This window comes from Triticum urartu, chromosome 7A (genome assembly GCF_056163025.1).
Source record: "Triticum urartu cultivar PI428250 chromosome 7A, HENAU_Tu73, whole genome shotgun sequence".
NCBI classification, from domain to species: Eukaryota; Viridiplantae; Streptophyta; class Magnoliopsida; order Poales; family Poaceae; genus Triticum; species Triticum urartu.
The window spans coordinates 297022706-297035357 of record NC_141879.1 but is presented as its reverse complement, the minus strand read 5'-3'; positions in this window follow the sequence as shown (position 1 = coordinate 297035357).

The following is a 12652-nucleotide window of genomic DNA, read 5'->3' as shown; positions in this document are numbered from 1 at the left end:
CGCGGGTGGGGGCGGGGGTGGGGGTGGCGGAGGAACACAGGCGGTAGGGCCGGTGGTTCGGCCGGCGGCCCGTGCGGTGTTCTGTATGGGAAGCACAGTATGTTCCTTATCAGGAAGGGGAGCAGGGACATCTGCAGTCAACAGCTGATAGAGCTGGCCTGTACGTGATCGATAGGCTTTCAATTATAGCGGCAATACAACACCGTAATTTCCAGCCAGTTCCACTTTCCCGATTTATATATCCTGGTTATGGTGTACCCCTGTTATGTACACTATGATCTGCCTAGTTGCTGTGTGCTCTTTTTATAATGGTTTTGCAATAAACTCTCTATACAATATATTATGAACCTATCATCTGCCAGCTATCCTTACATCCGAAGCCTATTTTTGTGTACTTGTGCCAGATTATATAAATGCGCGCACCATATTACAGCACACATGAGCTCTCTCATCAAAATCCAATGATAGCACACAAGTGTTTACAGGGGCGCCCCTATATTAGAATATCATCTGCATTACAAAGATAATCTCACAACTATTTATATAATCGCCACTGCTTTACTCTGATTTCTTGTCTTGGTTGCGAAGTTGCCTTTGTCCGGTTTGCACCTTCAGATCCGCCATGGCACGCTCAACACCATACTCGCAATGCTTATGATTTTCCCCTTTTATATTCCACACTAGTTAAATCACAGTAGACTAAATTTCAAAATTGGGTCAGTTGATTTTTCAGAGCTCGCCGGAGTTCGCCGGTGCGATCGAAGGGGCTCGGGTGGGGACGGTGGTTGTGGGGGCGATGGTGGGGCCTTGTCAAATGAAGAAAACTCGACGCCGGTGGGGGGGTGGGGGTGGCGGAGGAACACAGGCGGTAGGGCCGGTGGTTCGGCCGGCGGCCCGTGCGGTGTTCTGTATGGGAAGCACAGTATGTTCCTTATCAGGAAGGGGAGCAGGGACATCTGCAGTCAATAGCTGATAGAGCTGGCCTGTACGTGATCAATAGGCTTTCAATTATAGCGGCAATACAACACCGTAATTTCCAGCCAGTTCCACTTTCCCGATTTATATATCCTGGTTGTGGTGTACCCCTGTTATGTACACTATGATCTGCCTAGTTGCTGTGTGCTCTTGTTATAATGGTTTGGCAATAAACTCTCTATACAGTATATTATGAACCTATCATCTGCCAGCTATCCTTACATCCGAAGCCTATTTTTGTGTACTTGTGCCAGATTATATAAATGCGTGCACCATATTACAGCACACATGAGCTCTCTCATCAGAATCCAGTGATAGCACACAAGTGTTTACAGGGGCGCCCCTATATTAGAATATCATCTGCATTACAAAGATAATCTCACAACTATTTATGTTTTCATGGTTCTCAGATATTATACGCAATTACAGTGAATATCAGAATCCGCGCATCAGAAGAATATTGTGGAACACTACAATGACTTACAAAATTGGCAGCAAGGCATTGAGTGCCATTCTGGAAGCAATGAAACTCATACGCTCCCCACCTGTTGATTCTTGTTCAGAATATCATCCTAATGACTATTCTAACCTCGAGGAGTCAAAGGCAGATGGCCTGTCCTGTTCACCCATCAAGGTGCATGTTCTAATTTGGCAAGGTTTTATTGATTGCGCGTATCTTGCATATGTTGTATTGCATTTCTTCTACTTTGTTGCACCGCCATCTGCTTAGTTTACTCATCATATATGTCGAGATGCCATGCCCATCCATTATCAATACATATTCCATCTGTCATCATACCATGTTTTTTTACTCAAATGTTGTTCTTGTGCATCAGACATCAAAAAGGAAGAGGGTGATTGCCGAACCTGAAGGAGCACCAGCAAAGTCCTTGAAAAACGTGGTGGTGCCGTAGAAATCAAACAGCACCCCACTTATATTGGTTGTACAACCAGTGACACTACGTAGGACCGACTCCAGCAGACTATACCCATACTTCACGGGCCACACCACTAGCCCCACCACACAGGACCTGCACTCCAGCAAAAGGTATACTGATTTCATTTTCCATAGCACCAGCTGTACCACAGAAAAATCCCACTCCAGCAAAAAGTACAGCAAGTCCACCGGCCGAAGACCTATCCCAACTGCAGAGACGGCCAATTCCTGCAGATTGGAACCCCATTCCATTTATTCCCAGTTTAAAAGACAATGCTTTCAATGTTGTTAGGGACTACGTGCATATATTCCCATCATTGTGAAGACAAACACCATTTACACATCTTCCTGTCCGACTTACGTGTAAGTGCTATTATTCATGGTTATTATTTTCCTGTTTTCTGCTGATTGAACACATCAGTGATTTACATTACATTTCTGTAACTAAGTGAGGGTTAATCTGGATAGTCATGATGAGCAAAGCTTGTTTTTGCTTTTCAAGGAAGCATTGCAGCAGTATCGGTGTTACCTGAGGAAATCACACTTTGATGGCCAGTCTATAAACGAATTTCCGGTGAAGTCTCCTGTGCTAAATTTAGAAACGTTGAATGGAAAAACCTTGTTATGCACTGGTCTCGTTCCCAGGATGAGGTACTGTCTATGAAATCACATGACAATTTGAACTTCTACTTTTCCGCATGTGCCTTACGGATCTTTTTTGCAGGAAATCTGCTCGAAGAAGAATTCCGGTTTGACAAGAACGAAAGGATATCGCAAATATGCTGCCCGCTGCTTTGCTCTTGTTAGTACCTGTTGTCCTGTATCACTGTACTTGCATACATACCTGGTTCATTATGTGACAGCAATATGCATGATAGCTTGCTTATCAAATGTTCGCTCCAAATTATCTGATCTGTATGAATGGTTACATTAGTGTAGAATATATCCAATGCCAATGTTTTTTAGCTCCGCATTGTTCTTGTAAGTACATGCTGTCCTTTATCAGTGTACTTATAATGACAGGTAGTTGTTCATGTACCATCACTCTGTAGCTTATTTTCCTTTGCCCTCCATTTTCTACACATCAGATCTATATTTACTCTTACCATAAGGTTGGTACTGAAGAAGTTTAGCTGTGCATTTCTCTTGGCTGTACCTTTTGCCTGTATCGCTGCACTTACATTTATAGCTACTTGGTTATGTAGCATCACTCTTCATCTTATCTTAAATATTCTCCATTTTTCCGTATATTATCACATCTATATTTACTCTTAACAAAATGTAGAATAAAGGCAATGCTTTTGAAGAAGATTATGTGGTAAACTTCTTGAATTGCCCCCCCCCATTAGCATGGACAAGGCCTTTATAGAGCCTGTCTTCACCAATAATGTAAGTTTGTCCATCTCAAGCCTTCAAACTTTGTTGTATATATTTGGTTAGGCATGACTGCAATAGCTGTTTATTTTTGGTGTTTGCATCAAATTGCTTGTTTAAAGTTTATTATATGTAGTTCATAAACAAAAGTTCGTCCTTTCTCAATTTAAGTTTTCAGTTGTACAACCAAGTTCCTTCTTCATACCATGTAAATTAAACTATACAGAGAAAGTGATCTTCTTTTGCACTGCATGTATGCTTGTGTTCTTCATCTGTAATCTAGTGGTGTGGTGAACCTACCCACTACAGCACAATGTCATATTCTGCAATGTCTTAACTATGAACAATGTCATATTATTCTACTATTATTTAAATCGTCTCTTTATTTGCCAATCTGAAATGGTATAAATTGACAGCACACTAACCATTGATACTTATGAGTTCTTGATCTATATTCCAGTGGTGTCGTGAAGCTGCCAACTCCTTCACAATGTCATTTCCTGTCATGACTTGACCTGAACAATACCATATTGTGTTAATGCAAATTTAAACTATGTCACTTTATTCGCCAGTAAGAAATGTGATGAATTTTCAGCACTGATACTTTTATGTGCAAAACCTGTCATCTGTCTGCTTGTTTATCTTTCACAGTGAGGAAGATATAAGTGTTGAACAAGCGCAGTCTCATCATCTTGCTCAGCTGCTTGCGCTGCAGCTCCCCAGCAGGGCTAACCTTTCTTGAACTCTATTGAAGTGATGTCGGTTTTGTATATTATTTTGTCAGCGTGTTTATTTGCACTGGTGGCGATCTTTGATGCCCAGTGTATGTAATCTACTGTCTGCTTGTGCTTTATTATCATAGTGGCGAACTTTGATGCCCAGTGGATGCAATATGCCGTAATTTCTTTATTGTATAGTATAGGTTTTTTCTTATTCATGATGATGCAGTTATTTTACTGTATATATATCCTGTCTTCGCAGTAAACCGACCAAACCATAAAATTACGGTACATAATCGGGCCGTCATGCAATCACGATGTAGGTTGGGCCTGAAACGTGCCGATCAGCTCACGGGCCGGCAGCAGCCCGAAGTGAACCCCGGCCCATGATTGTGCGAATCAAATCACGGGCTTTTAACAGGCTGAAAAATTGTCTCGGTCCTTGTTTGGCCCAATCATGTATCGGCTGCGAGCAGGCCGGATGCAAACCGGGTCGTAGTTAGGCCCAACTATATGACGGTTTTTAACAGGCTGAAATTAATGTAGGGCCGAAATGTTAAACAGGCCCTTAACAGGCCAAAACTAAAATTAGACCGAATTACTAAGTGGGCCTTTAGCAAGTGGGCCCAAAAGCATACTGTCCAGTTGACGGGCCAAATCTGATATGGGCCATAATTAGGCCCAAAACCTCTTAAAGGGCCGGACCTGATCTGGGCCGTAATTTGGCCCAGAACGTGGTAGGCTTTTAACGGGCCGGATCTCATATGGGCCACTATTAGGCCCGGAGTGTGGCAGGCCATTAATAGACTGGATCAAATATGGGCCGGCATTTGGCCCAAAACATGGCAGCCAGTTAATGGGCCGGCCTACTAGGATCCTCAAAATCTTGTGGGCCTACAGCTGGGCCGGCCCATTAATGTCGGCGAAATCTCGTAGGCCTTTAGCTGGGCCGGCCCATTATGATTCGCAAGAATTTTGTCGGAAGTCGCCACGCTGCCCCTGGAGGGCCCCGCGCCGCCTGCGGGGGGCCTGGCTCCATCTTTGGATTTGGTGGCGTGTGGCCCGTCGTCTCGTGCACAAACGACGCCGCTCGCCAGGCTTTGGCTGCCAGAGCGATGCGGGTGTTCGCAAGCCGCGCCTCGGCTTCAGTCCGCGACCGCCCCACCACTCGCCCGTACAGGTACGGGCCGTTCGGCCCCCGACGAACCGATCGCTGTGATTTTCTTCGTCTTGGGAGCCATGGTGATGAAGAATTGCTAAACTAACTGCTAGACCGGATTCTCACAACTGCGCACCCCCTAGCTGGCGCGCCAGAGATGTTGGTGGTAAACGACACCTATGGGGTCACTGAGATCCCTTCTACGGTTGGCGGGTGCGGGGTTGTGCAAAGAGCGGGTCTAGAGGTCAGCACACAAATAGTTTACCCAGGTTCGGGCCGCGGAGACGCGTAAAACCCTAGTCCTGCTTTGATGTATATTTGGGTGTTCTTGTGTTCTTGAACTAGCTGCAGCGGCTCTCTAGTCCAAAAGATCTGAATCCCCCTCCAGTATGCCTCGCGCCTCCTTTTATAGACAAAAAGGGGTCGCCACAGTGGCTCACAAGAGGTGGAAAGGTGTACAGGGGCTGAGTCTATCTCCTGGCATCATCAGGCAAACGCATTTAATGCGCCACTGACACGCCCCTCTTGCTTTATTGGGGACGGCAAAGAAGCTCGTCCCAGCTGTCGTCGCCTCGCCTGGCTCCGGCGCCTGTCCAAGCTGATGAGGCGTTGTAGCACCACATTGGCTGGCTGCTGGGCTGGCGCAATGGTCGAGCCTTCGTGAAGATCTATATGTCACCATGCAGGTGCTTGCTGAGTTGGTGTAGAGGCCGCGCGCTGCCACGCAGATGCCTACCCAGCTGGTCGAGCTGGCAGCCGTATGGGAGCGGCGGTGGAGTCTTGGCAGACGCAGGCCTGGCTGTGGCCCCGCAGGCGTTCTTGGCAAGGGTCTTGCCGAGGGCCCGACAAGGGTCTCGCTGCGGCACCGCGGTCGTCCCCGGGAAGGATCTTGCCGGTGGTCTCGCGGATTTCCTTGGCAAGGATCTCGCCAAGGATCGTCGTCTTCTGGTTCCCATATGATCTTGTGTATCTATGATCTCTACAAAGATCTGCATGCCACCACGTAGGTTCCTCCCGAGCCTTGGTTCCAATAAGGTTGATGGTGTTGGAACCCCTTGGGCTCAAGGGTGGCGCGCTCTGCTCGCATCAGGCAAGTTGCCCCGGTAAGGATCTTGCCGAGGCTGCGGATGCCACCCCGGCAAGGGTCTCGCCAGGGGAGTCCACCTCGCCTTCTTGCTCTCTTTGCGCCTCTGGTCTTGGCATTGCTTTGGTCGTCTTGTGCTCCGGCTTCCCTCCTCTACCCTGCTTAGTATGGCCGTGGGCGCGACTCTGACCGCCTATGCACAAGTAAAGGGGTGCAAAAGGAGAGCCCCTACTTTTGTACACCGACAGGAGCTCCCGGGCCTGGGCCACACATAAGCGTGACGCGTTGTTGGGCTAGGCCCAGAACGGTGCGCGAGCAGGTGGGGCGGATTTTTACCGGAGTAACTTCTCCGTCCGCTGCGCTTCCCCATGACCCGCGTTGAACGCGCGACGTGGGGGGTTCATGCGTGATGTGGGGGTCGTGCGTGGGGCAGTTTCCGCACGCATGCGTCACGTCATGGTAAAGAGGCGACTCGCGCCTTCCCTGTAAAAGGAGAAAAACGCAGAGGCGCAACTCATTTACTGAGTGGGCTCGGGTCATGGTCTTCAAGGCGCCCGCGCCCTACGACCGCGGGGCAGAGAACGGCCGCCTCGTTCATCCCCTCGATTTCTTCTCGCCCGCCACATGTCCCCAATGCTCCGAAGATGGTAAGCGGTGGGTGCGGGCCTTGAATGACTAAGCAGGGAAACGGGCTGCTTCTGATTGGGGCAGCGGGTCGACCTCGATTCTCTGCGCCTCCGATAGTCGAATTGGCTGAGTGGGGCGGCCGAGTCCCGACCCCACCCCTTTATAAGAAGGGGAGGGGGATGGCACGCCACAATCTTTCATCGGCCCTCTTCTTCCACCTCGGCCCTGCTCTTTCATCTGCCATGGCGAGAGGGGGCGCCGGTCCTTCGACGGTGGCGGCGAGGGTCTCTGCTCGACAGCGTGTCCCTCCTCCCAATAGCCTGCGGTGGCGGAGCCGGCCACGAGAGGAAGGGGGAGGGGGTGAGGCCGGCGTGGCGCTCGGGGAAGATGTGGACAGGGCGGCGCACCGGCCTTGCCTCCGCTAGTGATGCCTCCTCCAATGGACGGCCACATCGGGGACCAGCCTCGTGAGTTCTTCATCAGGCTACGTCGGCCGCCATGACGTTACCTTCATCTCCCTGCGCCATTCGCTCAGGAGATGGAGCTCGATCCACCCCAAACCCTGAGGTTGCATATGACGGGCCATGGGAACGGTGGCACGCGGGTCGATGTTGACTTTCCCGCCCCTTAGGTCATGTATCTTCGCCGCGGGTGGAAGACCTTTGCTCGTATCCATAGCCTGACGGCGGGGCTCGTTCTCTATTTAAAATTAATGGAGAATGGCCTGCTCTCTGTCAAGGTCTTTGGAGACTCTGGAACTTGCCTGAAGTGCTGCGTGGAGAGCTCCTCCGACAATGAAGACTCCTCCTCAAGTGGGAGTGATGAGGAGGACAGCGACAGCGATGACGAGAGCGTCGAGCGAGGGCACGTCGACCTCATCTCCGACTGACCTCGTCGCCCCTCCCTCCGCTGTGTGCTCTGCCAAGGGCCTTCCTAGCCAAGCTCTCCATCGGCGCGTTCCCTGTCTCCTACTTTTTGCCTTCGCCAGCCGCACCTAGGATGAAAAGGGCAAGAACGGGGATCACGGGGCGCTTATCTTTTCTAATTTGTAAGCCTGCGGGCATTCGTTAGATTTTGAAATTTATAATCCCCTTGCTCGTGTACCCATTCTGTATGAATTGTACTTATTTGCAACGTATGAAGGAAAGTAAGGGTGTTTGCCGGGTTTCGTTTGTGCGTGGGCGAGGGCCACACCGAGGAACGTGCCCTCGTTATCTTAAGATAAACATGGTATCCCGGCAACAGGCCTTGCCGTCCTCCTGCTCTATGGCTCGACTACGCTCACGCTCTTGGTGGAGGTAGGGGCCGAGTAGGATTAGGCCTTTCGCTCTCCATCTTTCCATCGCACTACAAACAAGTTCTGGTCCAAGGTAGAGTTTTCGGCCACGGGACGGAGGGGGCAAGATGGTACGAGAGCGAGCGAAGCCTTATACGATCAAGGTTCATACAGGCGCACGGAGTGGGGGAGAAAAACTTATCTAACATCGCAGCCCTCGGCAACCTTGGCCTGCCGTGGTTACATCCTTGTGTCTACAGCCCTCGGCAACCTTGGTTTGTCGGGGCCGGAGTGCCGACCCATTCTTTTTCCTCCCAATAGCTCAGCAGAAATGTCCATGTACCCTGCGAACCAAAGAAGATGGAAAGGAACAGAGTGACGCACACTCGACCTCTATGCTAGGGGTCAGCCACCTCTAAGCACTATCAACCCTAACCGAGGGAGAGACTTAACCTAGCATCCATGCTAAAACTTAGGGCGCTAGCGCTTCATTTATTTATGCTCAGGGTCTGCGCCTGGCTTTGTACAAAGGGTTACATGCCTTGCCGGCAGGGCTTGTACAAAAGGTGGTTTGCCGGGGGGCCCGGCAACCGCGCCTTATGGGTAAAACTTGTGAAGATGTTCGGTGTTCCAGGAGTTGCTCACTGGAATGCTATCTTCGGTCTCCAGGCGGACTGCGCCAGGCCTGGTGACTCGTATTACCCGATAAGGGCCTTCCCACTTCGGTGTCAACTGGTTAGATTTCTTGGCCGACTGAACGTGCCGAATAACAAGATCGCCTTCCTCAAAGCTTCGGGCATTAACCTTGCGGCTATGGTACCGGCACAAGGCTTGCTGGTAGCGCGCTCCTCGTACAGTCGCCCGAAGACGATCTTCCTTAAGGAGCGTTGCGTCATCTTGGCGCAACTGCTCTTTCTCAAGATCATCATAAGCGAGCACTCGAGGTGACCCATATGTGAGTTCTGTGGGGAGAACTGCTTCTGCCCCATAAACAAGAGAGAAGGGTGTCTGGCCGGTGGCTCGATTTGGCATCGTTCTGATTGACCAAAGAACCGCCGGCAATTCATCAATCCAGCATCGTTCGCACCTGCGTAGCCTGTCAAAAGTCCTTGTTCGGAGGCCTCACAACACATCAGCATTTCCCCTCTCAGCCTGGCCGTTGCTCCGTGGATCTGCAACAGAAGCAAAACAGACCTTGCTGCCGAGGTCCTGGATGTATTGCATGAAGGCGTGGCTTGTGAACTATGTGTCGTTGTTGGTGATGATTCTGTTTGACACGCCAAAACGGCAGACTAGCCCCTTGAAGAATTTGACAGTTGATTGTCCTGTCACCATTCTCACTGTCTCCACCTCCGGCCACTTCGTGAACTTGTCGATTGCGACATACAAGTACTCAAAGCCCCCGACAGCACGGGGAAAGGGGCCCAGTATGTCGAGCCCCCAGACCGAGAAAGGCCAGGAGAGAGGGATCGTTTGGAGTGCTTGAGCTGGTTGATGAAGCTTCTTCGAATGGAACTGACACATTTCACACTTGGTTACTAGTGCCGTTGCATCCTGGAGGGATGTGGGCCAGAAGAAACCTTGCCGGAATGCCTTGCCGGAAGGGCCCTTGACCCTATGTGGGAGCCACATACGCCTTCGTGTATCTCTGTCAACAACTCCAGTCCTTCCTCCCGGGGAATGCACTTCAATTTCACATCGTTTGGTCTTTTTCTTTATAGGACGTCGTTGATGAACCGATACATGGCAGACCGACGGGCTACTTTCCACCCTTCTTCCTGCTACTCATGGAGTTCCCCTGTTTGGAGGAATCAGACGGTTTGTTGTGCCCATGCCGGAGCCGGAGGCTCGATGGCAAGGACTAAAGGCACTTCCTCTGCCATGGGAGCAGCTGTCTCTACAGCTAGGACTTGACGCCCCGCCGGAGACGGTTGCCCCATGGCTGGCTCAGTGTCCAGGGCAACATCCTTGCCGGCGGCTCCTGGGAGCTCGGCGGGAAAGTACTTGCCGGGGCCTGATTTTCTTCGCTTGTTCTACTATGTTGATGGTTCAATGGATGGTTGAGTCAGCCGAAGCACAAAAGTACCTAGTTCCATAGGTAGTTTGAAGGCAGCGCGCTTCGATAGGTAGTCGGCGATGTCATTCTCCACTCGGGGAACATGCTCCGCCTGTATACCGTCGAAGCGCTCCTCCAGCTTCCTCACCTCATCCACGTAGGCCTCCATCAACGGGCTTTGATAATCTTTGTTGACTTGCCTAACAACAAGCTGCGAATCACCCCTGAAGATGAGCTTCTTGATCCCGAGGTCTGTCACGATCCTGAGACTGGCAAGCAACCCCTCGTATTCAGCTGTGTTGTTTGTGGACATCTCCCTGGGAAAGTGCATCTGGATTACATACTTGAGGTCCTCTCCGGTGGGTGCGACGAGCAGCACACCAGCACCGACGCCTTGCAGCGAGAAAGCCCCGTCAAAGTACATAATCCAGTTGCGACTTGCCTCCTTGCCAGGGAGGGTGGTCTCCTGGATCTCTTTGTCTGGCGTTGAGGTCCACTCGGCAATGAACTCTGCGAAGACTCTGCTCTGGATTGTCGAAGTACTTTCAAACTTCAAACCAAAGCTCCACAGCTCCACGGCCCACTCCACAATCCTCCCGATTGCGTTTGGGTTATGCAATATCCGTTGCAACGGGAGGCAGGTGACGACGGTGATCTCGTGTGCTTGGAAGTAATGACGTAGCTTCCTCGAGGCCATAAGGAGGCCGAAGAGCAATTTCTGCACACCGGAGTACCTTGACCTAGCCCCCTGCAAGAGGGAGCCGACAAAGTAAACCGGGTGCTGCATCATTTTCTTCTTCTATAGCACTTCGTCTGGTTGCACAGGCCCTGCCTCGCCAGCGTCAGACCCTGTCGGAGGCCTTGCCTTTTCGTTGACCTCCCTCTGCGCCACTAGTGCGGCGCTGACCACTTGGTTCATTGCCGCCAGGTATAGTAGCAACGGTTCTTGTGGTTTGGGCGCAACCAGTATCGGTGTAGAGGAGAGGTATTTCTTCAAATCCTACAGCACTGCTTCGCCCTCTGGGGTCCATTCCATTGGGCCTGCCTTTTTCAAGACTTTGAAAAAGGGAAGGGCACGCTCAGCAGATCTGGAGATGAATCTGCTCATGGCGGTAACGCAACCAGTGAGCCGACGCATGTTCTTGATCCGCTTGGGTGCCCTAATATGCTCAATAGCCTTGATCTTGTCTGGATTCGCCTCGATCCCATGCTGTGACACAAAGAACCCGAGAAGTTTGCCAGACGGAATGCCAAAGACACACTTCTCAGGGTTCAACTTGAGGTTGATCTTGCGCAAATTTGCAAACGTATCATCCAAATCTTGTACAAGTGTCGCCCTGTCTTTGGTTTCGACCACTATGTCATCCATATAAGCTTCCATATTTCTATGTTGTTGGGGCTCAAACCCAATTTGGACTACCATTGCAAACGTCGATCCAGCACTCTTCAACCCGAAAGGCATCCGTAAAAAGCATTAGGTGCCACATGGGGTGATGAACGATGTCTTCTCTTCATCTTCTCTCACCATGAAGATTTGGGGGTACCCCGAGTAGGCGTCAAGGAATGATAACAGATCACACCCAGTCGTGGAGTCAACAATCTGGTCAATGTGCGGCGACGGGAAAGGGTCCTTGGGACAAGCCTTATTGATATCTGTGTAGTTAATACACAGCCTCCACTTCCCATTCGCCTTGCGCACCACCACCGGATTGGTCAACCACGTTGGATGGAGTACTCCTCTCACCAAGCCTACCGCTTCCAACTTCCCGATCTCCTCCGTAATGAACTCATGTCGTTCCAAAGCTTGCTTCCTGACCTTCTGCTTGACAGGTCGCGCATGAGGACAGTCAACAAGATGGTGCTCAATCACCTCCTTGGAAACTCCGGAAGGTGATGAGTGCACTTTCCTATTTCTGTCCAGGGTGGACCTTATGGTGAAAGCCCCTCCCGTGCCATCCTCCTACACGGACACCCTCTTGGTCTCTGGTGGCGCAGCTCTGGATTTCTTGCTCTTGCCGGTGGAGCTCTCTGGCACGTCCTCGACAGGAGCACAACACTCCGAAGAGGTGCGCTTGCCGGAGTGGGTGCAAGAGGTCTTGCCGGTCTTCTTCCCTGCCGGGGCTCCAGCGGCAGGAGTGAGTGCCTTGGTGGCAGTCGCTGCAACTGCTTCCTAGTAGAGTTGGTCGACGCAGATCAGTGCATCCTTCTTGTCGGAGGGGACGATGATGATGGTCATCGGCCCCGCATCTTCAGCATGTTGTAGGTGTAATGCGATGCCGCCATGAACTTGGCTAGTGCCGGGCGGCCGAGAATCCCGTTGTAGGGAAAGGGGATCTCGGCTACATCAAAAACAATCCTCTCCGTCATGTAGTTTAACTCGCCTCCAAACGTCACGGGCAGCATGACCTTACCCTGCAGCTGACTACTCTCCGGGTTGACCCCTTG